We start from the raw sequence: 27,368 nt of genomic DNA, 5'->3' as shown, positions 1-27,368 counted from the left end.
CTGAATCTGGGACTTGCTGGACCTGCAAAGAATTGCTTGGATCTGGTAGCACCAACTGCTGCATTAGTGCTACGTGACAAAACATGATGGCGCATTGACCATTATGCCATTAGTGCAAGTGGTTATGTCATGGCACATTTAAATTTTAAGGTCAAGAGTGGCAATTTAAAAAATGTTAACACCAATAACAATTTCTTCGTTGATTCAGTGGGCTCTTATTGTACAACACCAGCAAACATCTGAAATTCACCAAGTGGTTTCTTTCCCCAACACTAAGAAGCTTCAGATGTTCTAAAGAAATGGAGAGAGAAAGAAACTCAAACGAGTTGCACCTGCTTCTTAGGTGCATAGGAAGCTGCCTGAGTTAGACCATTGGTGCATCAAGCTCAGTATTGTCTACACTGACTGACAGCAGTTTTCAGACAGAAGTGTTCCCAGCCCGACCTGGAGATGCTAGGGATTGAATCTGGGGCCTTCTGCATGCAAACAGCTGCCCTTCCACTGAATTACAACCATTCCTCAGACAAGGAACATAAGTTGCTGCCTTATGTTATGGACCATTGGTCCATCTAGCTCAGTATTGTCAACTCTGTCTGGCAGCAAGTGTCCAGGAATACCAATGAGAGTCTTTTCCATCCCTAGCTGGAGATGCCAGGGATTGAACAAGTAACCTTCTACATGCAAAGCAAATGCTCTCCCACTAACCTACAACACCTTCCCCATTCTGGCTGTGCTTGGTTAGAATACTTGTAGCTGAGGCCCAAGGAACTCAGTTCTTGCAAAGCCCCATTTCTGTCACACTCACCAGCCCTAGGCCCAGAGTACATATTTCAGCAATTGCAGTGTGGTATTGTAGAGTGTTACAATGGAGTCTTGGACTTTAACTGAGGAGATCCAGGAAAGGGTGTATGTGGGGTGGACAAGCAAAGTAGGCACTTTCCCCCTCCTGGATTAATGGACAGATTAATTTAAATAAGCAGCTGCTTTTATTTATGTATTTATATGTATAATCTTTGTCCCCCACCTCCAGCAAAATTCTTGCAGAGGCCCATGGATCCAGGTTTAAATTCCTGCTGGTCCATTAAGTAATCTCAGGTCAATCTTACACTATCTGTAAGGGTAGTTGTGGCAATACAATGGTAGCAAAGAGTAGGCTTGTGCCCGAAACGTTTTGGCGGCCATTGAAAAGGCCGCCGAAACGTTTCGGGTGTCGGGGCAGATTCGGTGATTCGGCGCCGGCGGGGGTAGGGCTTTAAGGGCGGGGGAGAGTGTACTCACCCCCCCGCCGCGTTTCCCCCGCCGGCGCTCTCCGAATTTGAAGCCCCTCGGGGCGGCAGCGTTCCTCCTTGCCGCCCCGTTTGCCCCCTCGGCCTGAAGTGGCCGGAAGTTCCGAGCGCGCGTGCGCCCGTCGTGCGCGCGCGTGCGCGCTCGGAACTTCCGGCCACTTCCGGCCGAGGGGGCAAACGGGGCGGCAAGGAGGAACGCTGCCGCCCCGAGGGGCTTCAAATTCGGAGAGCCCCGGCAGGGGAAACGCGGCGGGGGGGGTGAGTACACTCTCCCCCGCCCTTAAAGCCCTACCCCCGCCGGCGCCGATAAATATCGTGCACATCCCTAGCAAAGAGACCATTCATACTGCTCTAAACTTGTAGGAAGGATGGGCTAAAACTACAAATAAATAAATTTTAAACATTTCTAAGAGGTTCTTAAGAGCAAGAATGTCAAAATGCTGCTTAGTTCCTATTTTAAATAAAATAGATTGCAGGTGGTTTTGTTTCTTGTGATTCTAATGTAATGAAATTGTAGCGCAGTCATTGCAAAGCTGCTTTTACAGATGGGATCTTGCAGGAAACTGTGGTTGCAACACAAATCTTGTAGGCCAACTATATTTTTAGCAGCTTTTCTCCTTCCCCCCCCCCCCAGCAATTTAGCAGCATCCTTTTAGGGACAACCAAGGAAGAAAGGAAAAACCACAGTGGGTGAGGAAAAGGTCTTTGCTCTGAACATTTTTTTTTCGTTGTTAGAAAACAGAGCAGGGAGGTTCACAGAGTATCCTAGTGAGAGGTGAATTTCTTCTCGTTCTCAGTTTTTCTCCTCTGGTGTGTGTTAGGGGTTTAGCAGCAATGGTTGGGTTCAAATTCTAACCCAACCACCCAGTTCGTGAACTGGTTCATTAGAACTGGTGGCAGAAGTGATGCTCTGGATTATTCTGCAGAGATGGGAGAGCTGCACTTACGATTCTAATAAAAAAAAGAAAAGCAGGAATCACACTTCCCAGTTCAAAGTGAGATCCTGTTAAGATTTAATGATCAAAAATGCAAAAACGGTGGCAGTTCTTCATGTGTTTTTCTCACTTCAGCCTATGGTGTTCTGCCATAGATCATGATAATAACAGTCTAATTTTATTCTAATTTAAAGCAGGGATGTGAGATTCTAGAATGAAAATCAGAATCTAAATGAAGAAATAGTTAATTGTCAGCAGTTTCTTTGCCCATTGCTTACGCCAATGTTGTTCTTTCTATAATGTGTTCACTGTTATACTCAAGAGAAGTATATGATGATGACAAATATTTATATATCACTTTTCAACAAAAGTTCCCATAACTGTTTACATAGAGAAATAAAAATAAATAAAAATCCCTGTCCCCAAAAGGCTCACTAAAAATAAACACAAGATAGACAGCAGCAACAGCCACTGGAGGGATGCTGTGCTGGGGCTAGATAGGGCCAGTTGCTCTCCCCCTGCTCAATAAACATAATCACCACTGTGCCTTTTTGTTCAGAATGAGAAGAGGGTACTTCCTGTGGATGGCAAGAGCAGTTGGCTCGTAGAGGGTAGAGAAATAGTCTGGTAATCATTGTTGGGCAAATATCCACTTAGCCCCAAAACAGGGGCGTTGCAAGCTCAGAAAGGATCTGTTTTCAATAATTGAAGCTAGAATCCCTTCTTATCTATCTTTTTTGCAGCACCACAGGCTCTTTCAAAGTTTGTAAAGGGACTTTTTCTCTAACCTCCTCCTGCTAGAATGGCAGTAGGCAGCAAGCATCTGTTGCTACTGCCTGGAATATCGTGAGTAAAATCAATCCTCCAGTTAAGTCACTATCTGTAGCATAAAATTTGCACCAGTTTCCATCTCCCTCTACACAAGGCGCTTTCCTAATTCGAGCACAGTAGAGATGTTCATGAATCTGATTTTGTGATTCGAGCTTGAATTAAATTGCAAAACCCTTAAATCAATTCATTGAAAGAGCCAGCTTGGCTTATAGTTTACACAAGTCCGGGGTGGAGGACTGGTCTACCCACCAACCCCAATTGGTAGACCAGCTCTCCCCAGAAAAAATGGTACTTGAGTAATTTGAATTGATTTGAGTCTAAGCAGGGTCTATTCTATTCAAACTCAAATCAAGTTCTTTATTCTAAGGGTGATTTGATTTGAGTTCAGATAACTCGAATCACCCCAATTAGAGCTTGAATCGATTTGACTCAAATCAGTTTGCACATCTCTATGGCATAGTTATTCCCATTTCTGTTGAAAGGGCAACAAGGAGAGAGAAGTTACTGGATTTAACAGTTCATAGTTAGAAAGCCTTTTTACAACAACTGATGAGTAACGCTTGGAACATTATTCAGGTTGCAATCCTAGGTACACTTCTTTGGGAGTAAGGTTCACTGAACTCAGTGGAGCTTACTTCTGATTAAACATCCATAGACCTGGACTGTACAAGCATTTTCTAGAAGGTTTCTCAAAACCTCTTGGAAACCTGGATGAGCAGGCAGTCAATGTAGAGGAAACCCCAAAGCTGGGGGGGGGGGAGTCTGATGAGTGTTTCTTCTCCTTTCCTGTGAACAGAATAGGTTCATATTCCAGTGCACCCTTTCTCTGACCCTATTCCCACCTTAAAAGCTTAATATCAGCTATCACTCCCCAAAAATACTCAGCCTCTGCATTTGCTTTCAATAGGTCCACTAACTGGAGCCCAGTGAAAAATTGAGGTGGGGGAGAGGGCAGGCACACACTTCAAATTAAAGAACAGGAGGCCTCTCTGAGCACATGTCCAGTCCAGGGCCAAGGATTTTAGTCCCACAGCTGAGCTCTGCTGCAGCCTTTCACACAAAAATGCATTCCTGGGGTTCCAGTGGCATAACATGCTCTGAAGGGGTCTGCGTGTAAGAAATGAACATTGGATAATTTCCCCATAGGGATCAATGAGAAACTCAAAAATATTAATACCTCCAGAACAGCTGGGCAGAAAGCCCTGAAATTTCACATGGAGTTTCTACATGATAACATTAAATAAGTAGACATTCAAAGAGATCAGTCCACCCATTGATTTTTAATGAATGTTTTTAAAGGTTTCTAAATGCTTTTAAAAAGTTAATTAAAAGTCAACGGGTGCACTGATCTCCTTGAACATCCACACATTTAATGCTATCATCATGTAGGAAGTCCATGTGAAATTTCAGGGCTTCCTGCTGAACCATTCCAGAGGTATTAATATTTTTGGGTTTCCCATTGATTCCAACAGATAAATTACTATAAAAGTTGGAAATCTGGATGCAGTTCCGCTAGTGGCAGCCTGTGTTCATTGCACACAAGAGAGCAACTGTAGATCCACTCCTGTCCCAAAACCTTCTGGGTGATCTTGGGCCAGCTTATCTCTCAGCTTAACCTACGTCATAGGTTGGTTGTGAGGATAAAATAAGGCAATATGGATGCTGCCATGAACTCTTTGAAGGAATAACATTGGGATAATTTTTTAACAGATTGTGAACTGCCCAGGGATTTCCTTATGGGGCGGTATAAAATGTGTTAAATAAATAAATAAACAGGTATAAACAAAGAAAAATTCATTTACAGATATTCTATTGACAGAAACTAGCAGCTTTAACTGCTGAACATTATGCCATTCTGTCCTAGCCTTCCTTTCACTCTGTCCAGCCATCCAAAAAAATAAAAATAAATAGTAAGGTCTCCTTACACCATTGATCTTCTACAATTCTCTGCCTTGGGGCACTAGCCACAGAGCAAGCATTGTGTATAATGAAAGGACTGGATAGGAAGGACCCTGATCTCCAGAGTGGATGACAATACTATTGCAGAGCCCTTTTTCATAGAGTACTGGCAGCCCTGCCTCCTGCCTTGTATTTATTTAGTTAGTTAGTTCTGAATATCTCAACTCAATGCATCTTGCAGAGGTCTACAATAAGTAATTAAAAACTTCAGCTAAAGGACTGCTTGAAAAGATGCATTTTCAAGGCCTTCTTGAAGGCTGCTTCAAGAAGATGTTGAACCTTGAATCTCAGCAGGGAGTGTGTTCCAAGCTTAGGAGCAGCTACAGAGAAAGCCTGTCCCCAAGTTGCTGTCAGAGAGGCCAGGAGCAACTGCAAGTGGACTTCCCCAGATGACCTCAGTGAGCAGTGGAGAATCTTTGTGCAGAAAATTTGTGCAAATGCACACAAACCTAAAGACCTGTGCTTTCTTACTCAGGATGCCAGCCACTGCTTCCTTTTCTAAATGTAAGATTTTGGGTTGTTGTTTTTTAAAGTCATCATTATAAACAGTGACAACGTTAAGATGAACTCAGTTACTTCTCTGCACTATAATTACTGTTTAGAGAAAAAAGAAAGTTCTTCTATAACATAGAATAAAAATGCAAATCTGGGAAGTAGTATATTGTGTCATGGTAGAATTAAAAAAGGTAGTTTAAGGCATGCAGATCTGGGAGGTAGTCCTTAGACACAGGGCTGTAGCTGCAGCTCTTCAGGGGTCAAAGGTTCCCAGATCATCCCCACCCCCGAAGGTGGGGCTGCTGGCTGGTGACAGGTTGCTCTTCACTCTGAAGAGCAAGGTAGGGGAGCAGGGGCCCGTCGCTCACTCTGAAGAGCAAGGTGCCGCTCTGAAGAAGAAGGTAGGGGAGCAGGGGCCCGTCTCCATCCCCCGCCCCTCTGGGCCCATTCCAGCCTTGCTACACCATGTTCAGATGTCTGATAAAGCCAGGAGGGAGTGGGATTCAAGCTGAAGATGAGAAAAGGCAAGCTGTCAAGGTGGTATTTCTTCTATTTTATTGTTCCTGTTGTCTGTTGCTGCTTTTCAGCAACAACAACAACGTTCTCAAAGCCATTTGCATAGCAAAAGGTAGTAGGATTGTACTCTGTCCTGATAGGGCTCACACAGTCTAAAAAGAAACTCAAGGGAAAACTGGAAGGGACACTTTGCTGGTTAAAAAATTGCAGTTACTCTCCCTCTCCTATTTAGAGACCCATCATGTTAAATTTTTTACTGGTGCACTGGGGCATTTACTTTCCTAAATAAAGTCCTAAATAAAGTTTTAAAGGGTTAAAATTCTAAAATGATATATAACATCTAAATGATATATAACATCATGAAAACATCTTACAATCATTGAATTCAACGTTAGCTGAGTATTCATTTTCAGTCCAGAAGGATACTTCCAGTTCTAGGCTATTGGTCTGTAAGCAGCCTCTGCTCAAACTAGGACCTCTTTGGCAGCAAGGCCCAGGATAGCTTACAGGAAGGGACTGTCTGGCCTGAGTCCTGATCCTCCACAAAATTGCAGCCAATCCGCCCAAGGAGAATTGGATGTCCTGAGGAGTCAATACAGTTCCTGCTGTTCCTGTATAAATACTCCTTTAGACTTGGTTTTTTGGGAGGGATTCCCAGAGACAACTTCACCCTACTTCTTCTCCAGGGCCAGTCCAAGATCTTTTGGTGCCTGAAGCAAGTTGCCAAATTCCCATTCCCCTGCCAGGTTGTGCTCCTCTGCTGCTGCTTCTTTTCTCCCTCCCCTTACCTACATTTATTCCCCCACTTTCTGTCCCTCACCACTGGAGCACTCCCCCTTCCAACTGAGCATGCTCCCTGCGATCACCATCCATCCATGCACGCTGCTGTAGCACTCAGCGACACAGACTCCACTCTTACTCCTCTTCCTCACAAAAGAGAAAGCAGAAGAAAGGAGAGTGGAAGGAAGATGCTCTCGTCCACCATTCTCATCTCCTCTAATTTCTCATCTGGAAGGAACGCCTGATGGGCAGCAGCACTTAAGAACATAAGAACAGCCCTGCTGGATCAGGCCCAAGGCTCATCTAGACCAGCATCCTGTTTCACACAGTGGCCCACCAGATGCCGCTGGAAGCCACAGGCAGGAGTTGAGGGCATGCCCTCTCTCCAGCTGTTACTCCCCTGAAACTGGTACTCAGAGGCATCCTGCCTTTGAGGCTGGAGGTGGCCCTCCGGCTAGTAGCCATTGATAGACCTCTCCTCTATTAAGTTATCCAAGCCCCTCTTAAAACCATCTAGGTTGTTGACTGTTACCATATATTGTGGCAGAGAATTCCACAAGTTGATTATGTGTTGTGTGAAGAGCCCACACAGTGAGTGACAATCCAGTGGGGGAGGAGAGAAAGGCAGGCAGGCAGCTGGGGTGCCGTCCATAGCCGTGTTGCCTTCCACCTCCCTATCTCGCTACCTGAGGTGGCTGCCTGACCTCATAGATTGAAAATGAAAATGCTAATATTATTATGCCCTTATACAAACCTATGGTGTGGCGTGCAGTTCTGGTCATTTTATCTTAAGAAGGGTATTGTAAAACTAGAAAAGGTACAGAAGAGGGCAACCAAGATGATCAAGGGCTTAAAGCAGCTTCCTTATGAGGCAAGGCTACAGCATCTGGGGCTCTTTAGTTTGGAAAAGAGGCATCTAAGCGGAGACATGATCGAGGTCTATAAAATTATGCATGGAGCAGAGAGAGTGGAAAGAGAGAATTTTTTTCTCCCTCTCTCACAACACTAGAACCAGGGGGGCATCCCATGAAACTGAAGGTCGGGAAATTTAGGACTGACAAGAGGAAGTTTTCACACAGAGCATAATTAATCTAAGGAAGTATTTGCTATGGGATGCGGTGATGGCCACAAGTGTGGATGGCTTTAAAAGGGGCTTAGACAAATTCATGGAGGACAGATCTATCAGTGACTACTAGTCCGGTGGCTGTGGGCCACCTCCAGCCTCAGAGGCATGATGCCTCTCAATACCAGTTGCAGGGGAGCCACAGCGAGAGAGAGGGCATGCCCTTGCCTCTTGCCTGTGGGCTCCCAAGAGGCTTCTGGTGTGAAATGAGATGCGGGACTAGATAGGCCTTGGGCCTGATCAAGCAGGGCTGTTCTTGTGGAGGGTCCATCCTGCTCACCTTGTCAGCTTGAGTTGGAAGCTAACCACTAGCCCATGTCTGACCATGACTCCTGTGTCTGGCCTATTGATATTTGTTCCAGAACTGGGCCTGGACCAGCCCCTCTGACCCTGCTAGGCCCTGCTAGGGTCTTGTGATGGAACAGAATAAAGGATAATGCTACTTCAGGGACACTTAAAGGATTAATGTAGTGAGTGAAACATTCATGTTGTGTTTTTCTTTGAACAGCTGCCTCCTGCCAAGCCACATCAGCTGCTTTTGAATCTCTTTGGAGCTTCAAAGGTAGGTTCCTGTGCCCTATGAAAGTTGCTGGTGAAGAAAGAGTGAAAAGTCTCACTGGGCAGACGGTGTTAGTCCCCACTAAGGAAAGGCGACCCAATAGTGGTGAGGAACTCAGGGATCCGCAGACAGGCCAGCAGGCACCAGGGCTGAGCTCACAGTTGAAGCTGAGAGGCTAGGGGCCATCTGAGGCCTTTTGTCTTTACCTTCACAGTGCAGGGGTTGTGTGTTCCTACGCCACTTGACAATGTTTAAAAGTGTGTGCTGCAAATGAAAGGACTTTAGAGCAGATTCTTCCCATGCTAGCGTTCCACCTCATAGGTCCGTAGGAAGTTGCCTTATGCCAAGCCAGACCTTTGGTTTGTCTAGCTCAGTATTGTCTACACCAGGAATTCTCAACGTTGGGAGGCCAGGTGGGGCTAGGGAAAGGGGGCTGTGATTATGGGGAATGGCTATGAGCGGAATCCATCATTGCCTGGTTTACACAATAAATTTATCTACACAAACATACCCCCAAACATACTTTCTCCTTGTGTGTATGGCTGAATGTTTTGTGTCAGGGATTCTCAAAATTGTGTTCTCAGATGTTGTTTGCTGAGGATGATGGGAGTTGTAGTCCAACATCTGGGGACCCGTGTTTGAGAACCCCTGTTTTATGTGACCCAGCCCTAAGCTTAGAAGAAAATGGCTAGCTAAAAATGGAACAAAATATTAGCCCCCCCCCCACCAAAACCTGTTCCAGTGTGTGTTTTAGTGTCCAGGAGACAAAGGAGTGTGTGTGTGTGTGTGTGTGTGTGTGTGTGTGTAATATCGAGTGGACTGTGAGCTAAAGAAGATTAATGCAAGAGATTTGGTGTTCAGTTGCAAGAAATCTCTTCAACAGAACAAAGATGCAACAGAAAGTAGGGGGTGGGGTGGGCAAAATAATTACAAACAGATGTGTAGCTATCCTGTGTTTTGTATGTAGTTATCGGGTACATAATACACATGTCACATTGTAAAGTATTTTACGATACACAGCACTTTTTAATATATATCTTGTTAATTAAAAACAGAGCAGTTAGTGTGCTTTTTAGAAAACGCATATTTAAAGCCACACACTGAGATTCTAAGGAGTAATCCTCTTATTCCTGTTAGTTGTTTTGCTTGGAGGTCAGGGTGGAATCCTAAAAATAAAGGGGCAGTCTTTTTAGATATACATTATTGTGAGACTTTTCTAGTATTTGGTAATTTCCCATGGTGCCTTCATTTAGTCTTTTTTAAAAATTATGAACCAAAGTGATATCACAAAGTGATAGACAATAATCAAGTAATTAATTACATTTTCTCACTTCTTTCCACCATAAGTACTACTAAATGCTTGATTTCAGTTAAATGCACAATCCATTTTATGCCTCCTGTCTGAGGCACAAAACATAACAGGAGGTCTAGACAGGGTTTTAACAATATCGTTAAGAGCTGGCAGTCTATCTTTATTTGCATGAGGACATCTTTTCTAAAATATCCATCTTTAAAAGCTGTTCTGCAAAACATAGCTTATGATAATGGTGGGGTTTTGCAACAATGGATGCCTGGTTATCTCCGAGGTTATTTAAGGATACACACAAACCTCCATCTAAAGCAGCTGCCAATGCCTCAGGCTTTGAAGTTGGGTTTGCTCATCCTGAAAAAGCAGCACTCAGAAGCCTGCTCACTCCCTTGCCCAAGTGCACAGAGGGAAGGTTTCTTTGGGTGAATGTTATCCAAGAGAAACTTTATTGCATGCCTCTAAATGCACTTGTGATTTTAGTCTCAAAAGGGTCTGAATCCTTGTTGCTGAAGGAAGGCATCCTGAACTAACTCAGATCAGACCTTGTAGGAATGAGTGAACCTAATGGAGTCTGTTGGATTTGAAAATAGGTCTCCTGAGTACAAATCCCAGAGCAGCCATGATGCAAGCCTCTTGGTTTCAGCCATATTTTGCAAGAAGATGTCTTCGAGGCGGGTCTCACGATCAGTGAGACCTGCTTTGAAAGGGTTTGCAGGGGGAGTGGGCTAAGCCCTCTCTCCCCGCAGACAATCAGCAAGCCCTGCCTGGGCGGCTGAATTGGCTGCCCACATGACTGCCGGCTCCATCATGGAGCCGGTGGGGGCTTGGGAGGTTGGGAGTTCCAGCATGCTCTGCGCAAGCGCACAGAGCACGCTGGAGAGACCCCTGAGCCAGGAGGCTGCCTTTTAGCCTCCCAGTCGAGGGTCTCCTCATGAGTTGCTGCAGAGCCACGCCGCCGCAGCAGCATACAATCCGTTAACCCCAGTTAGCGGAACGCTTGCTCCTTTAACCTGGGCTAAGGGGAGGGTTTCTCAAGTGGATTACCGGCTTGTAAACCACCGGGCTCGCCTGCGAGCCCAGTGGCTTACATGAGCAGCAAAAATCGGGCTAGGATCTCCTAGCCCAATTTTAGCTGTTGTGAGAATAGCTTCATTATCTTCTTAGCAGTTAACTAACTAACTGGGCAAAGAGGCACCTTTTTAATGCAGTGATTCTCTTTATTTAACAGGGGGAGAGTAACTGGCCCTATCCACCCCCAGCACCAGTACCTCCAGTGACTGTTGCTGGTGTCAATCTTATGCTTCTTTTTAGATTGTGAGCCTTTCAGGGACAGGGATCCATCTTTCTTTTTTATTTATTTATTTATTTATTTATTTATTTATTTATTTCTCTATGTAAACCACTTCAGAAACTTTTGTTGAAAAGCAGTATATAAATATTTGTTGTTGTTGTTCATGGAACTAGTGTGAGGATGGTAAAGCACTTTCCATGCAGAAATATAATGCTCCGTGTGTGTAAATTGACTTCCTTCTCCTGAATTTCACTGTCTTTGGTGGCAGAGGTACTCTCAAAGTTCAAAGAATAGAGCGTTTTGCCTGATTTGGTCCATCCAAAGCTTTGAGTAATGATATTCCTATCACTGTCAAATGCTGCTTCTGCATAGCGAGCTACAGAGGACAAAACCACACCAAATTAGTGGTTTCTCCCTTACCAGGGCCCCGGTGAGACAGCTGACTTATATGAGTGCATATTTTTGAGGCTGGGAACTAGAGATAGATTGGGGATTCTGTTGGTGTACCGTTCACCCCGCTGCCCAACTGTCTCCCTAACTGAGCTGACGGAGCTGGTCGCAGAGTTGGTGTTGGAGTCTCCCAGGCTTTTGGTGTTGGGGGACTTCAATATCCACTTTGGGGCTGGCTTATCTGGTGCGGCTCTGGGGTTCATAGTGGCCATGACAACTATGGGCCTACCCCAATTCATTTGTGAACCAACTCATGTTGCCGGCCACACACTTTAGTCTTTTGTTCAGATCAGGGGGGTGTTCCATGGGTGGGGGATCTGGTGGTTTCCCCATTGTCATGGATGAACCACTACCTGGTTAAGGTTGGTTTCACAGCCATAATCCACTCTTGAAGGGGTGGTGGACCTCTTAGGATGGTCTTCCCAAAAAGGCTGCTGGATCCAGCAAGTTTCCAAAAGGCCTTGGAGGGTTTTGAAGTAGATGCAGCCAGTGATTCTGTCGCTGCCCTGGTGGGAACATAGAATAGGGAACTCACCAGGGCAGTAGACATGTTTTCTCCTAAGCGTCCCTCCCGAACTGCTTCAAAAATGGCCCCTTGGTATACTGAGGAGCTGCAAGGGCTAAAGAGGCTGGGTAGGTGACTGGAACACAAGTGGAGGAGAACTCAGCTTTAATTTGACAGGATGCAGCACAGGAGTTATTTGAAGGCTTATGCAATAGTAGTGCGTGCAGCAAAAAAGGATTTTGGTCTGTGTGTATTGTGTCTGAATGTTCGCATTCAGCAGACCTATCCCGGGTTGTGAGGAGTTTAATTTCTGCTCCTTCTGCTTCAAATCAGTCCCCGGAAGTGTTCTGCTGTGACGCTTTTAAAGGGTTCTTTGCGGACAAAATTTCCTGTATTTGGGCTGAATTGGACTCCACTACTTCTGCAAGGTCTATGAAGGAGGTATCCAGCAATCCCTCTTGCAGTATTAGGTTGGATCAGTTTCAATCTGTGACTCCTGATGATGTGGACAAGCTGCTTGGGGCGGTACGGCCTACCACTTGTTCTCTGGATCCTTGCCTGACTTGGCTGCTTCTGTCTAGCAGGGAGACTGTTGGAGGTGGCCTAGTCAATATCATAAATGCATCGCTGAAGAAGGGTAGGGTGCCTCCATGATTGAAGGAAGCAATGGTTAGACCAAAAAACCTTCCCTGGACCCCTAAGCGATGGATAATTATAGGCCGATTGCCAATATTCCCTGGTTGGGCAAGGTGACTGAGAGGGTGGTGGCCGACCAGCTCCAGGTGATTTGGGAGGAAAGTGATTATTTAGACCCATTTCAAACCGGCTTTAGAGCTGGCTATGTGGTTGATGCAGCCTTGGTCAGCCTAATGGATGACCTTTACTGGGGAATCAACAGAGGGAACTCTGCTGGTTCTTCTGGATCTCTCAGCAGTGTTCGATACCATTGACCATGGTATCTTTCTGGATCGCCTTGGAGAGTTGGGGTCACTGGTTTGCAGTGGTTCTGCTCCTATCTCTCAGGCAGATACCAGATGATGGAGCTTGGTGACAGTTGCTCCTCAAAATGGGAGCTGTTATATGGCTCCATTCTGTCACCAATGCTTTTTAATATCTACATGAAACTGCTGGGTGAGAACATCAGGAGATTTGGTGCAGGGTGTTATCAGTATGCTGATGACACCCAAATCTACTTCTCCTTCTCTTCTGTATCTTCAGGAAATGTCATGCATTCCCTAAATGCCTGCCTACAGGCAATAATGGGCTGGATGAGGGATAACAAATTGAAGCTGAATCCAAGCAAGACTGAGGTGCTCATTGTAGGGGTTCAGAATCTGAGGGATGAGTTAGATCTTCCTGTGCTGGATGGGATTACACTCCCCCAAAATGAGTAGGTATAGAGCTTGGGAGTACTCCTGGGCCCAGGCGTCACCCTTGTATCTCAGGTGGAGGCTGTGGCCAGGAGTGCTTGCTGTCAGCTTCAGCTGATTTGACAGCTGCATCCATTTCTTGAAGAGGCCTCAAAACAGTGGTGCATCAGCTGATAACCTCCAGACCTGGCTATTGCAATGCGCTCTACGTGGGGCTGCCTTTGTACGTAGTTTAGAAACTTCAGTTAGTTTAAAATGTGGCAGCCAGAATGGTCTTTGGGCAACCCAGAGATGTGTTTCCGGGCAAAATACAAAGTGCTAGTTATTACCTTTAAAGCCCTGAATGGCTTAGGTCCAGGTTACTTTAGAGAGCACCTTCTTCTACATGATCCCCACAGCATGTTAAGGTCATCTGAGAAGGTCCGTTGCCAGTTACCACCGGTATGTCTGGTGGCAACTCAGAGGCAGGCCTTCTCTGTAGCTGCTCCTGGGCTGTGGAATGCACTTCCTGCAGAAATCTGTAATTTGAATTCATTATTGGCCTTCAGGAGAGCCCTCAAAACTGGCCTGGCCTTCCAGGGTTTTTGTTGTAAATGTTTTTAACTTGCTGTAACCTGGTTTTCCAGGGTTTTTAAACTGTTTTGAATGTTTTGAGTGTTAATTGTTTTATGGTGTTTTATAGTCTCTGTTTTTAATTGTTAATTGATTTTTTTTGTTTTGTTTTAATGTAAACCACCCTGAAAGGGCAGTATAAAATTTGAAAGGGCAGTATAGAAGTCAAATAAATAAAATAGATAAATAATAAATATTACCAGCCTTTAAATCAGTCATTTACCATTTCTCATACCTGCTTTCAGGATTACAGCGTCCTAGTACTGACTGACAGATCACTGTTGAATATTATCCACTGCTAAATTTGGAAGGTTAGGGTTGCCTAACAGCTAGATGTCTGTCGTCATTAGCATGTTACTCTGCTGATTGGGCAGAGACACTTTTTAAAAGTTGTGGCTCTCTTAAATTTAGCAGGGGAAGAGCGACTATTCATATTCAGCCCAGCATAGCATCTTTTCAGTGGCTTGTTGGTGTTTTGTGCGTAGCCACCGTTAGACAAAGGGTGACAATTGTCCCTGGGCTGCCAGGGCCTGGGGGCCACCATAGCAAATCCCCCACCAGGCACCCCCTTACCCCTGCCACACCCAGATGGCAAACAAAGCTCTTGCTGGATGAGAGTATGAGGTGCAGCCTCTTTCCTAGCTGGCGCTGTGTCAGCTGCTGGATGCTTTCTCTCCCTTGCTCTGAGCATGGGAGAGAAAGCACCCAGCCAGCGAATGAAGCACTGGGTGGTAGCAGGCAAGGGGGCACACATCCCTTCTTCCTAATGCTGACCATGCCCACTGTGTCAGGGGCATATGCATGTCAATGTGGTGCTTTGATTGCTGGCTACCTTTTCTTTCCCGTGCTCAAAAGGGAGAGAAAGTAAGCAACCAACAAGTAGTTGTGTGTGCCGCTTTGCAGTGCTGGACAAATCCCCTGTGTCGGCATGCATCTGACATCAATGCAGGGGGCACGGCTAGCGAGAGAGTGTGAGTTAGCAGAAGGTTCCAAGTTCCCTCCCTGGCATCTCCAAGATAGGGCTGAGAGAGATTCCTGCCTGCAACCTTGGAGAAGGTGCTGCCAGTCTGTGAAGACAATACTGAGCTAGATAGACCAATGGACTGACTCAGTATATAACAGCTTCCTATGTTCCTTGGAGACATCTACCCAGGTTTTCCTCCTACCTTGCTTCCACACAGCTGAAAATTGGGAGCACACACAGCTCCCAAACCTGGGTAGAACACAGTTTTTGATTGTGTGAATAACCTCTAGGAGCGACACGTTCAAGACTCGCCTTACCATGAGATAACAGGAAGCAGTACGTCAGGTTGCAGATTCCAGAGGATTCTGTTTTTCTCCTTTGGAACTGCATATCTGGTTGTCATTTTGAAAAAAAATTAATTCTAGTCTAGAGAAGAAGAGTGACATTTTTGCAGGTTGCTTTAGGTGCAAAAAGTCTTAAGGATAGCTCTGGGTAAACCCAGATCCTGTGTGGGCTTTCAGTCTTTTTCTTCATATCACCAAAGATAATACAGCTCCTTAATATCCCAGCAGAATTATTGTGCATCTTAATTAGTCAGTATTTATACAGCACCACGTAAATGTAAAATGCTTTCGACATCTCAATTATTATAATTGCCATGTGAAATCCATTTGAAGCAAGCTAGTTTAGAAAAAGAGCAGATCTTTCAAACTACGTCTTCCTTGAAATGACTTGTGTGCAGCAGGCCTCTCCCTCTCCCTCTCTCATGCGAAAATAGGAAATGCTCATTTTACCCCCTCAGGAAAGATCAGATCTGGCTGCTTTTAATCATGAGTTCTGTTTTTTCTTTGTCACAGTGGGTAAATCTGCAAGCCAAGCAGGACACACAGGGTCTGAGATCGATTCTGCCTGTTCAGCAGATGGCGTGACACAATATGCTGCAATGCATGCCTGCTGAGACCTGAAGGCAAATGTGCCATAAGTAACCTTGCCATAAGCCTGCTAATGCAAAGGCAATTTTCTATTTTAAACTCTGTAAAGCTCCCCCTTTGTTTGCCGCCTGTGTATTTACAGAAGCTGCCCTACAAGGGTATAGCAGATTGTTTGCTCTAATAATAGGGCTAAGCCCTGAGGTCTTTTGGCAGGCAGTACTTCCATTTATCCTACACAAAGTAATGATACTTGTTGCTTCGCACATGAAGAGGATTTTTAACTGAAAATGTTTGAAAGCATTGCAGAAGTGCCAACCCAGAAGTGCGGCAGTACCTTCTGGGTTTTGTTTTTTTTTATAATGGGGAAAGGTCATGTCTCCTGGCATCAGTGAAAGCCACCAAGGATCTGGTCCTGAGCATCTTCAAGCCCCTGGACTGAGCACGAGAAAGTCCCCTTTAATGAGATATCTAAAGTCACTTCAACAAAGTGCCATTCAATAAAATGTTGCAAGAGCAGCCAATGTACCACAGAATGATCTTGTAACCATAGGAGAAAAATGTCAATGAAGCTAACCAGATGAGACAGGAGGCTATTTTACCTGTCAAGACTATTTTGAAGAGTTGCTTACAAAATGATGAGTAGTGCTTCTGCTGCAGTGTCAGTGTGTACTCTCATATACACAACAACGTTTAATAATGATGTGCTGAATTTCCGTATGCTTCTAGTTTCATTTTTAAAATGTGTATTTTGGTGAGCATTATCTAAATTATCAACAAATCAGATATGTATTTCTCTCTTATACAAATCCTGTGCAGCAACTATTGCTAAAAAGACAGCTGTGCAATGTCACAAAATTCTGAGTTATTTTTAGGGCTCCAGTAAGCTGTGCAGGCCCTGAGCTAAGGTTAACTGGGCACTGTACAGCAAAGCTCTTAAGTATTGGGGAATGGGGACCTGTGTAGTCCTTGAACCAGCCCACATGAGAGTTGCATGGTCTCTTTACATAAGCCCTTCCACAATCTATGGGAAGGGGAGGGCCAACCACTGAAAATTGGCTAACATCGCCTGAGAATCATGTGGGCAGTTCAACTGCCTGTGCTGCTGTGGATGTCTAAAGCAATGTCCTCGGTGTTGTGCAAGTGCGCTCTTGCGCTAAAACCTAAAATTGCACAAACACAGTTGCACAGTGCTACACCCATTATTTTTAATGGACATAGCATCACACAACTGTGATTGCACACTTTTCGACATTAGCACAAAGCGTACTTGCGCAACACTATGAGCATTGCTTTAGACACTTGCAGTAGCACAGGCAGTTGAGAACCAGCCATGTTATTCTTCCTAGAATGCCAGCTAGTGGCTTGCATTTTCCTCCTATTTCTGCTGTGCATAAGAGTGATGTATAACTTTCACATGGTGAAAGCTTTGATCCCCTGCTTCTTGTTATGACATTGTTTTTATTTTTGGCTGAGATGAAAAATGAGAATTTGAATGTGTTGCCAATGTAGATATTCAGTCAATCTGATCACAAAAACAACCAAGAGCCACAGCAATGAATCTGACTCTTAATATTGACTAGCTGTGGCTGAGAACTTAGAGAAGATCGTTATTATGTTTGAATACTGATAAACATTCATTGATGCATATTCTCCTCCTCTGAGTTCTTCTCACTCACAGTTGTGGGGCTATATCTCAATTGTTTGATTACCCATTTACAAATGTTTGATTACCTGAATCCAAGACTAGGTTTTTTCCAAGTTCTTTGATGTTAGAAATCTGGAGGTCCTCTTAAATTGAGTCCTCTTCCTTTTGGGTAAATATAGGTATAACATGTATTTAACCTCTATTTTTTTAAGGCTAGTATTAAATTCAGAGTTGTCTTGTATTCGGGTAAACACAGGGTAGATGCAAGCAGTGTTCTCTCTAACAGGGATTCCCAAATGTTGTTGACTACAGCTCCCAGAATCCCCAAGCAAAAGCTATTGCCGCTGGGGATTCTGGGAGTTGTAGTCAACCACATCTGGGAATCCCAGATGTTAGAGAGAACACTGGATGGAGGAATTTTGTTTCAACATTTAAGAATTGCATGAACTTAGCTCATCTCCCCCATCCCGGCAAACATGCACTAGAGACTGTTGTGAATTCCTTTTCGTGCCTGATTTTATATGGCAATCTGCTACAGGTCCACTATAGAGCAAATCAAGCTGTAAATTCTCCAGTCCTTCGGGGATACCTGCATGGTTTCTACCCCAAGGTCCAATAAGTTGTTTCAGTGTGTCCAATCCCCACGGTCCCCCAGCTATACCTCTCTTGTGCTGCCTGGGCCTACATCTCCTTTTAGAATCTGTCATGTGAAACCCCGCAAAACCCCAGATCATTCTTGCAAGATCTTGAGCCTTATTTATTTATTTATTACATTTTCTATCCCGCTCTTCCTCCAAGGAGCCCAGAGCGGTGTACTACATACACATACGTTTTTCCTCACAACAACCCTGTGAAGTAGGTTAGGCTGAGAGATACATGACTGGCCCAGAGTAACCCAGCTAGTATCATGGCTGAATGAGGATCTGAACTCAAATCTCTCCGGTCCTAGTCCAGCACTCTAACCACTACACCATGCTGGCTCTCTTATGAACATTAATGCCAGCTGAAGCTATATTTTCAGCTAGCATGTGCCATCTTACATGGTATACTCCCATCAGGAAGTCTTACTCAAGTCTATTTGAGTCTTACTCAAACAGATGTTTTAAGTGCATTTTCATGTACAATTCACCCAGCTATTAGGAATGACAGAGGAAGGGATGTGGCTGCCATTTTGGTTTACCAAGATTGTAAAGTAACTTATGTGACAAAACTTTATGAAGAAGATCTTTCCACCCTTTGCCCCAACTTCATAGCTATCTAGTGAAACTGCTTAAAAAGTTTTAAAGCAAAAGCCTGTTATGAATTAGCTGTGTATTAGTTGCAGATCATTAGATCTTATAATCATATTTGTCCTGCGATGTTAAAGGCCTCTCCAGTAGTTTTCCAGAGATTAGTTCTCAGTTTTTCAGTATCTTGGAAGGAGTCAAGAGGCTAAAGGTGATCCGGTTGACATAGTATACCTGGACTTCTAAAAAGCTTTCAACAAAGTTCTTCATCAAAGACTCTTGAAAAAGCTTAGCAGTCAATTCTGGTCACCACATCTAAAGAAGGACATTGTAGAACTGGAAAAGATGCAGAAGAGGGCAACCAAGATGATCAGGGGCCTAGAGCACCTTCCTTATGAGGTAAGGCTACAACACCTGGGGCTTTTTAGTTTAGAAAAAAAAAGACAACTGCAGAGAGACATGATAGGTCTATAAAATCATGCATGGTATGGAGAAAGTGGATAGAGAAAGTTTTCTCTCTCTCTTACATAACACTAGAACCAGGGGTCATCCCATGAAACTGATTGTCAGGAAATGTAGGACCAACAAATGGAAGTACTTTTTCACACAATGCATAATCAACTTGTAGAATTCTCTGTCACAAGATGTGGTGACAGCCAACAACCTGGATGACTTTAAGAGCGGTCTGGATAACTTAATGGAGGAGAGGTCTGTCAACGGCTACTAGTCTGAGGGCTATAGGCCACCTCCAGCCTCAAAGGCAAGATGCCTCTGAATACCAGTTGCAGGGGAGTAACAGCGGGAGAGAGGCCATGCCCTCAACTCCTGCTTGTAGGCTTCTGCCTGTAGGCTCCTGCCAGTGGCATCTGGTGGGCCACTGTGTGAAACAGGGTGCTGGATTAGATGGGATTAGATTAGATTATTAGATTAGATTAGATTATTAATTAGATTAGATTATTAAAACTAATAAAAATAAAGTGTGTGGGGGGGGAGAATATTACACCAAGTTTAGATCCTTGGTGTCAGCTCAAAAAAATCCATTTCAGTGAATTCAGTTGATGCATTCAGCTGCCAGTGATCAGTAATCTTGATTGTGTATATACATACACCAGCCCCTGACTATTTTTAAATGTGATTTCCTAAAGACAGATCTTAATCATTTGTGAATAAATTTCCTCAGTCCATGCCAGTTTGTATGGACGAGGGGCTATACAGTGTGTAGAATTGGCTTTAGCGTTTGAGGGAAGTTATGCTTTGGAGTTGCATATGAGATTTTGGAAACATCAGGAATTTGCAGTTTTAATGCTACCCAAATATAGGCATACCTACTCTTAACATTAAGAGTTGTCCTTTCTCCATGTTGAAAAGAGAGTTGTTCTGGATGCCCATAGGCTTTGTGTCATAGAAAGTTGATCTAATGGCCCTTTATCATTGTCATCTTGGTTGGAAAGCTGCAACTGTAGTTGCGACTGGAAAGGACTAGCTCACATGCTCCATAGGGATGTGCATGGAACTGGCTGGCCCGGTTTGGTCTGGCACCCCCTCAACCTCCCCCCAGTTCGGTTCAGTCGGGGGGGGGGGGCGGTTTGCGAGCTCCAAAAAGTTTAACCTTTACTCCCCTCAGGGGAGTTCCTGGAGGTGGCAGGGGCTGTCCCGCGGAGTTTCCCCCTCCCCCCGCCGGCCTTCCTCATGGCCCCTTTCACCCGGTTCAGGTGCTCTTTGGCCGGTTTTCAGCCTTCACCCAGTGGTCATTGTGCAGGCCATGCGCCAGCACGTGCGGTCTGTATAAAGGCCGCTGGGTGAAGGCCGAAAACTGGCTGAAGAGTGCCCGAACTGGGTGGAAGCGGCCATGAGAAGACCGGCGTGGGGAGGGGGAACCTCCATGGACACACACACACACACCCCGCCATCACCTCCAGGAACTCCCCTGAGGGGGAATCAGGTTTAAAAAAAAATTAAAACTTTTCAGAGCTTGCGAACCCCCCGAACATTGGGGGGTGTTCGGTCCGGGGTCGGACCAAATGGGGTGGTTCAGTTTGACCCCGAGCAGTTGAACCAAACCGGTTCAACGTCAAACCTGTTTGCACACTCCTAATGCTCCACAGCACAAGAGGGCTGCTTGCTGCTGCAAGGCTCTAAAGGGTTCTAAGTGTAAACCGCCCAGAGAGTTTATATGGGGTGGTATAGAGATTCAGTAAATAAAAATTTAAAAAGCAAGTCCACACTGCTGTGGAGCTGGTACAATCGTTTCTGTTATTCCTGTTGGAAGTCATGTCACAATTGCGATTGTGCAGTGCTTACTAGGAATGGAATAGCATCCGCATGGACGTGTTCTTTAGAGTCTTGCGGCAGTGGGTAGCAGTGTTCCCTCTAACAGGGATTCCCAGCTGTTGTTGACTACAACTCCCATAATCCCCAAACAAAAGCCTTTACAACTGGGGATTCTGGGAGTTGTAGTCAACACCATCTGGGAATCCCTGTTAGAGGGAACACTGGTGGGCAGCACTGTGGGATATGTGAGCAGTCTGCATTGCGCTGTGAATGGTTGTGCTTCAGTTTGCCTCTCTAGCCTTTTAAAGTAGGAGTGCATATCATATCTACCAAAATGGTGAAATATCCCAGCAACTTGGCATCCTGGTTGCAAATGGTGACTTTTAGTTATGTGAGTTCTTAGAAAGTAATACTTTCAGTTGCTAGTTTTTCTAATTTTTAAAAACTGGATGCTTAACTATAACTTTGGGAACTTGTTTTTGTTTAGATTTCATTTTGTTTGAGGTTTGAATGTTCTAATACGTTATGAACAGCTTCCTTATCATAATTATTTGCAGAACCTTTCCCCGTGAGTATTTTGTCTCTTAAGAGACACGCACATATAGTTCCGTGTCTCTAGGAAACTGCCAAACAAGAGATACTATTCAGTTTGTGGACATGGGATATCCCAAGGAGAATATTTGTGAGAGAAACAGATGCAGCCTTGGGAATGGATATGGCGCCTTTAGCCTAGAAGCTTCTGTGTAGTACATGAAGTGAAAAAAACTATTTCGAACAGAACTAATACTGCAGCACAGACACATTTTAAAAGCTTTTTGACGGCTTTAATCAACAAGGTGAAATTATGTACCGTCAAGTGCTTTTGCAAACAACAATGTTTAAACTGAATTATTTTCTCCCTCTCTCAGAACTGTCAGCTCTAAAATTTATTAGAGTCACAACTGAAAAAGCATTACATGAGGAGAGCTTTAATGTCTGTACTCTTTAAAAGGTTCTCTACACCTTTTAAAGAGTAGTGGCAGAGCCATCAACATGCTTTTTCCCAAAGTGGCATAACACCACTTGCAAATGTGTGGAGCTATTGCCAAAGAAAAGCTTAGAAGGTTTTTGTGCTTTCTTGGCGTGTTGCGCTACTGGGCACGGAGAGCAGCTTGTCCCCTCCACAGCTCTTTTCTTTCTCTCTCAGGAAGTGCATGTCAACACTCACATCTTCCAATTAGGGCTCTCCTTTTCAGCTTCTGACAGAGATCTGGACAGTTTTTAGTTTTGAAAGTGCAAATGATTTTAACAGTATGTTATAGCCAGGAAACCATAGTGCTTTTGAAACTCAAGGGGGGGGGGCGTTGTTTCAATAAGCCCCAAGTGCTTTAGTGCTGTAATTACTTCCCTGAAATGGGATGTGTGTGTGAGAGAGAGAATATGTGCTAATTAAGCAATAATGTATGTTGTGGCCATTTATTAAGAAAGGTTGCACTACAGACATAAAGTAGTCAGTGAAGCCTGTAGGAAACAATGACTGCATTTGCACGTAATGCGGAACTACCTCCCACCTGACGTCATGGAGAGACCCCTCTATGCAGTTAGCGAGACTGCAGAGAGGAAGGGGAACTGGCTTCCTGGGCTGCCTTCTTCACTGAAGGACAGCCCCAGCAGCCAATAGCAGCCAGAGTGGGGGAGGAGCTTCTTCCCTCAACTCTGGTTGCAAAGCAACCAGACTGCGGGGCCTCATTCATACAAAATGGTGGCACTACTAAACTGGAGGTCCAGGCAGCAAAACTCACTGCAAAAATCAGAGTCTTGGTGCCTTGCCAGGGTACGGGAGGAGCCCACGAAGCCCTGCAGCAGTGCTTAGCAGTGTGTTCTACAATACCTGCAGGAGATGGTGGCAGGCTGAGAGATAGAGCCAATTCAGTTTTGGGCAACACATTGTCAAGTCTGTCCAGACTTGGTGACAGTTGCCAGACAGTTCCTCTCCTGCCCATCAACCAGCATCCAGAGTGAGAGAGTGTTCTGCATTGCTGGGGATGTGGTGACACTCCGTGCATGCATGGATGCTGACTTGATGAAGCAGCTGGTCTTCCTGAAGGCCAACTTCCCCCTGCTGTGCTATCCCACACTGGTCATGTGGGGTGAGTGACTCATGGTCACCCTTACCCAATGCAACACCACTGGCAGTTCACCCCACTCTGACCAACCCCAGAACCAGATGTATCACAATCTGCCCGTTAGTGCTGGTGACACATGCAGAAATGCATGCACACCTCCGCCATAGCCCATGCTGAGATGGACTAAAGCCCTGACCCATGTGTCAATCTATCAGCCGGGGCCCAGCACCAATCTGAGGCCGTGGTATTATCCAGACACAGGCAGGCAGCAATGTTGCAAGATATATGGAGGGAAAGAATAGAAGAAATAAGGTTTCTTCTCGCTTTTTTTCTTGTCAGACCATTGATCTGTTTAGCTCAGTATTGTCTACACTACAGTACACAGGTTATAGGCAGGAGTCTCATCATCAGCCCTAATCTGGAGATGCCAGAGAGGGAACCTGGAACCTTCTACATGCATGCAAGCATGCAGATGCTCTTCCCAGAGTGGCCTAATCCCCCCGGGGAATATCACATTTCATCCTTCTCCATCCATCCTGTTCAGTCTTTAGACTGCTGGGCTACCCAGGCCATGACTGCTCTGTCCTCCTGTCTCTCTGTGGCAGGCAGGTTGAAAGGAAGGAAGGTTTGATTCTGTGGTTTTCTCAGCACTGAGTTTATTATTTATTTATTTATTTATTTACATTTTATATCCCGCTCTTTCTCTAAGGAGCCCAGAGCGGTGTACTACAGACTTAAGTTTCTCCTCACATCAACCCTGTGAAGTAGGTTAGGCTGAGAGAGAAGTGACTGGCCCAGAGTCACCCAGCTAGTATCATGCTGAATGGGGAGTTGAACTTGGGTCTCCCCGGTCCTAGTCCAGCACTCTAACCACTACACCACACTGGCTCTTTATGCAGTGCTATTGCTGATATAGCTTTCTGGATTTGCTGGTTCTCAAATTGACAAAGGCAGAACTTGGGTGCCTGCTTGCCTTCTCCCTTGAGTTGTGAGTTTTCCCATTGTTCCCTCTGGCCAAAACACTGGAAATGTTTTGAGTTTTGTTCCTTCAAAACAGCCGGTTCGATCACTGTTTTGACGAAACGTTTTAGCCATCTATGTTTTGTGTTGACCTTGAAACAAAACGCCAAATCCGTTTTCTTGCACATCCCTAGCTGAAATCTTGCTTGGTTACAAAGTTGATGATTTGAACTTCTTACAGCACTTAATTACTTTGCACACAGTATATAAGGCGTTTCATCTTTTTGAGCCCAGTTCCTTCCCAGTCTTTATTACAGACAGTCCGAATAACCCAGTCCTTTTTTTGTGGGGGGGGGGGTAAGGCTGCCTTATCCTGTGTCTCAGAAAAACTTCTCTTTGAGAATGTCCCTACCCAGACCCAAATCCCCACTCCAACTGAACTTCACTTCCAACTTCTGTCACTCTCTAATGCCTCTTACTATTGACAGCTCCAAAGAGTTCTAAGCCAATTTGAATAAAAGTAGTCCTGAACCATTTCATCACACTCCCCCCCACCCCTGTGCAATAAAAGAGTGTGCTGGTCAGGGCATCTGGGAAAAACAGCAGGATAAGCACACTCTCAGCTTGATTGTGTGGGTCTCTTCTGGGGAGAAAAGTACCATCTGTACTGGCCCTGAGCTGATAAACCTGTGCCTGGGCTGTACCATTGCAGACTGTAGGTGGGAGCTCATATGACTGAATGTGTTCCATAGAAATCTATTCTCTACACATTAAAAATGAAACTAGATGTCAAGGGGAAGGTTAAATTAGAGTCCATCTTTCTGAAATCTAGTTTTCTGTGTGGAGGATGTTTTTTGTCATTTTTTGTGGAGGACCAGTTGGAGACTCACTGAACACTGACACGGGCTGCCAATATGTTTCCGGGCAAAATACAAAGTGTTAGTTATAACCTATGAATCCATAAACAGCTTGGGCCCTGGGTATTTAAGAGAACGTCTTCTTCGTTATGAACCCCACTGCCCAATAAGATCATCAAGAGAGGTCCATCTGCATTTGCCACCGGCTCGTCTGGTGGCTACTCAGGGATGGGCCTTCTCCATTGCTGCCCCGATGCTTTGGAATGCGCTCCCTAGTGAAAGAAGAGCCTCCCCATCTCTGACAATTTTTAGAAAGTCCTTAAGGACGCATCTGTTCACCCAGGCTTTTAACTGATACTGTTTTGATTGTTTTAAATAATGTTTTAGAATATTATTTTAAAATTTTTTAAATGGTTGTGTTTTAAATTTCTTGTTTTTGTTTTTAACTGATGTTTTAATATTGTTTTTATCTTGTTGTAAACCGCCCAGAGACATGAGTTTTGGGCGGTATATAAATGCAAATAAATAAATTTTGAGGAATGTTCAATGAGTCCCCAACTGGAATCTGAAATTGTAGCCTGAGGTTGCATTAACCAGATCAAAGGATATTTGGGGATATCTTTTAATCACAAGCATGAAAAGGGTTCTCAAAGTAGTTTTGATAACAAAAGGTATGAGAAAATGGATTGCTGCCTCAAACAGGCTAACAGGCTAAAAGGAAACGTAAAGGAAAGCCCAGTAGCAACCACCGGGGTGGGCACTCTGTTGGGATGAATAGAGACAGTGGCTGTTCCCATGCTTGAATGGTGCCTCATTGCTCAGTTGGCAGGGGTCTGGGGGGTATAACAAGAAGCTGATAAAAGGACTGCTTTTCAAGTGTTCTCGTAGGGGTAGTGTTGTGCCAGTAGAATCTGATGAGGACATTACTGGTACATATATTGTCTAGATGCTGAGAAGCTGTAGAACAGTATTTGACTTTGTGGGAAACAAAGTCATTGCCCTGAAGAACAAGTTGAAAGATAAGATGAGGAATGCTATGAACATAACTCCAGAGGCTTGTGTGGTGGGGGAGAAAGGAGGAGGAGCTCTGCTCTGACGAAAAGTCAGAGAGGAGGGGGGGGAAATCAATCAATCCCAAGCAGCAAAAATCAAGTTTTGAATGTAAATTGAATAATTGGTGTTAAAGGAGGCTCCAAGATCACTTAATAGAAAATGAGGGCAACGGCTGCTAACTTGACAATCAGAAAACGTGGGAGTGCAGAGAGAACAATTTCAGTGGAATGAACAGAATATGTACTAGACAGCAAGAGTAAAAAGGAGAATTTTTGAATTCAGGGCAGAAGAAATCACTGAAGAGGAAATCCTGATTTGAAATAAAGCAACACAAGAGGCCAAGTGGCCTGTTTTTAAAAAACAAGATCACTGGTAATGAGGAGGTTCATTTTTATGAGGTGCATTGCACCCATACCCAAAGAAAACACAGGATGGGTATTTTTGGATTCAAATTGGGCCACAACTTCATTAAAGTAAACAAGGCTGAAAAGGTAAAGAGGACTGGCTCTTCACCCCATCAGTGTGGTAACTATGGACTCGCTGCCATCCACGCAAGTCCCACCTAAACCTTAGCGTGACACACCTTGGCTACAGACAGCATCTGTCATAAGGCAGAAGCTCCTTATCTTTGCCAGCCTAGTGTCAAGGCACCTGCTTAAAGGAATCTCCTCCCTCAAGCTGTATAGCTTTTAAGGTTGGTGACCTCATGCAGGTTAGAGTAAGTCCAGGCCAGAGCTCCCTGAGCCACATAACATCTAGAGACTGCCAGAGACCCCTCTTCTTGCCAAATGTGTGCCTTGAGGAGCTCACCAACCCCTACAGTGAATGCTGTACTGTACCTGCCTTGGGAAGGGACCGGCCTAGCTTAGACCCGTCCACCACTCACCATCCCTTAGCACCACAGCCAATCCTCTATGCAAATCAGCCAAGAAAATATGTGAGCCCAACTGGGACAAATGAACCTCAGCACCCCTAAACAGTTCTGGACAGGTGTATCGAATATCGGAATGAGGAATGAGCTCTCCACCCGGAGCTGAAACAAACCTGCCCAGATAAAGATTAATCTTGGCACGGTCTGTGTCCACCCGCCTTGGCTTAACAGCTCCACACCAAACGCAGTGTTGGAGCAATGCTGAGCACAGGAGTAGAACACCCAGGATCTAGCCCCTTAAAATTTCCAAATCCCTTCATGCCTGGCAAGATATGGCCATCCCTGACTTACTACACTGGTTATTTTCCCCCAAATGCACCACAAAAATGTCTGGAGGCTGACTGCCCTCCAAAAATTCCCGAACAGTTAGCAACAACTGATCAAAGATCATATCCCTCCTGCC

General features: G+C 44.8%; 1 protein-coding gene across 13 annotated transcripts in view; it reads left to right on the top strand.

The window, feature by feature from the left end:
* Positions 1 to 27,368, top strand: part of PAG1 (phosphoprotein membrane anchor with glycosphingolipid microdomains 1) — a 179,845-nt gene that overhangs the window by 104,197 nt on the left and 48,280 nt on the right. For 5 of the 13 annotated variants that reach the window (XM_053248287.1, XM_053248289.1, XM_053248291.1 and 2 more), the window contains one exon: positions 8,434 to 8,487. The exons of 7 other annotated variants lie outside the window; for them this stretch is intronic. The gene's annotated coding sequence lies outside the window, so the exon portion shown is untranslated. Of the gene's footprint in view, positions 1 to 8,433; positions 8,488 to 19,168; positions 19,188 to 27,368 lie in introns of those variants that run through there. One more of the 13 variants, XM_053248292.1, reaches the window with a different exon arrangement.

Source organism: Hemicordylus capensis, chromosome 4 (genome assembly GCF_027244095.1).
Source record: "Hemicordylus capensis ecotype Gifberg chromosome 4, rHemCap1.1.pri, whole genome shotgun sequence".
Taxonomy (NCBI): domain Eukaryota; kingdom Metazoa; phylum Chordata; class Lepidosauria; order Squamata; family Cordylidae; genus Hemicordylus; species Hemicordylus capensis.
The sequence above is the reverse complement of the archived record's forward strand: the minus strand, read 5'-3'. Positions and strand labels throughout refer to the sequence as shown.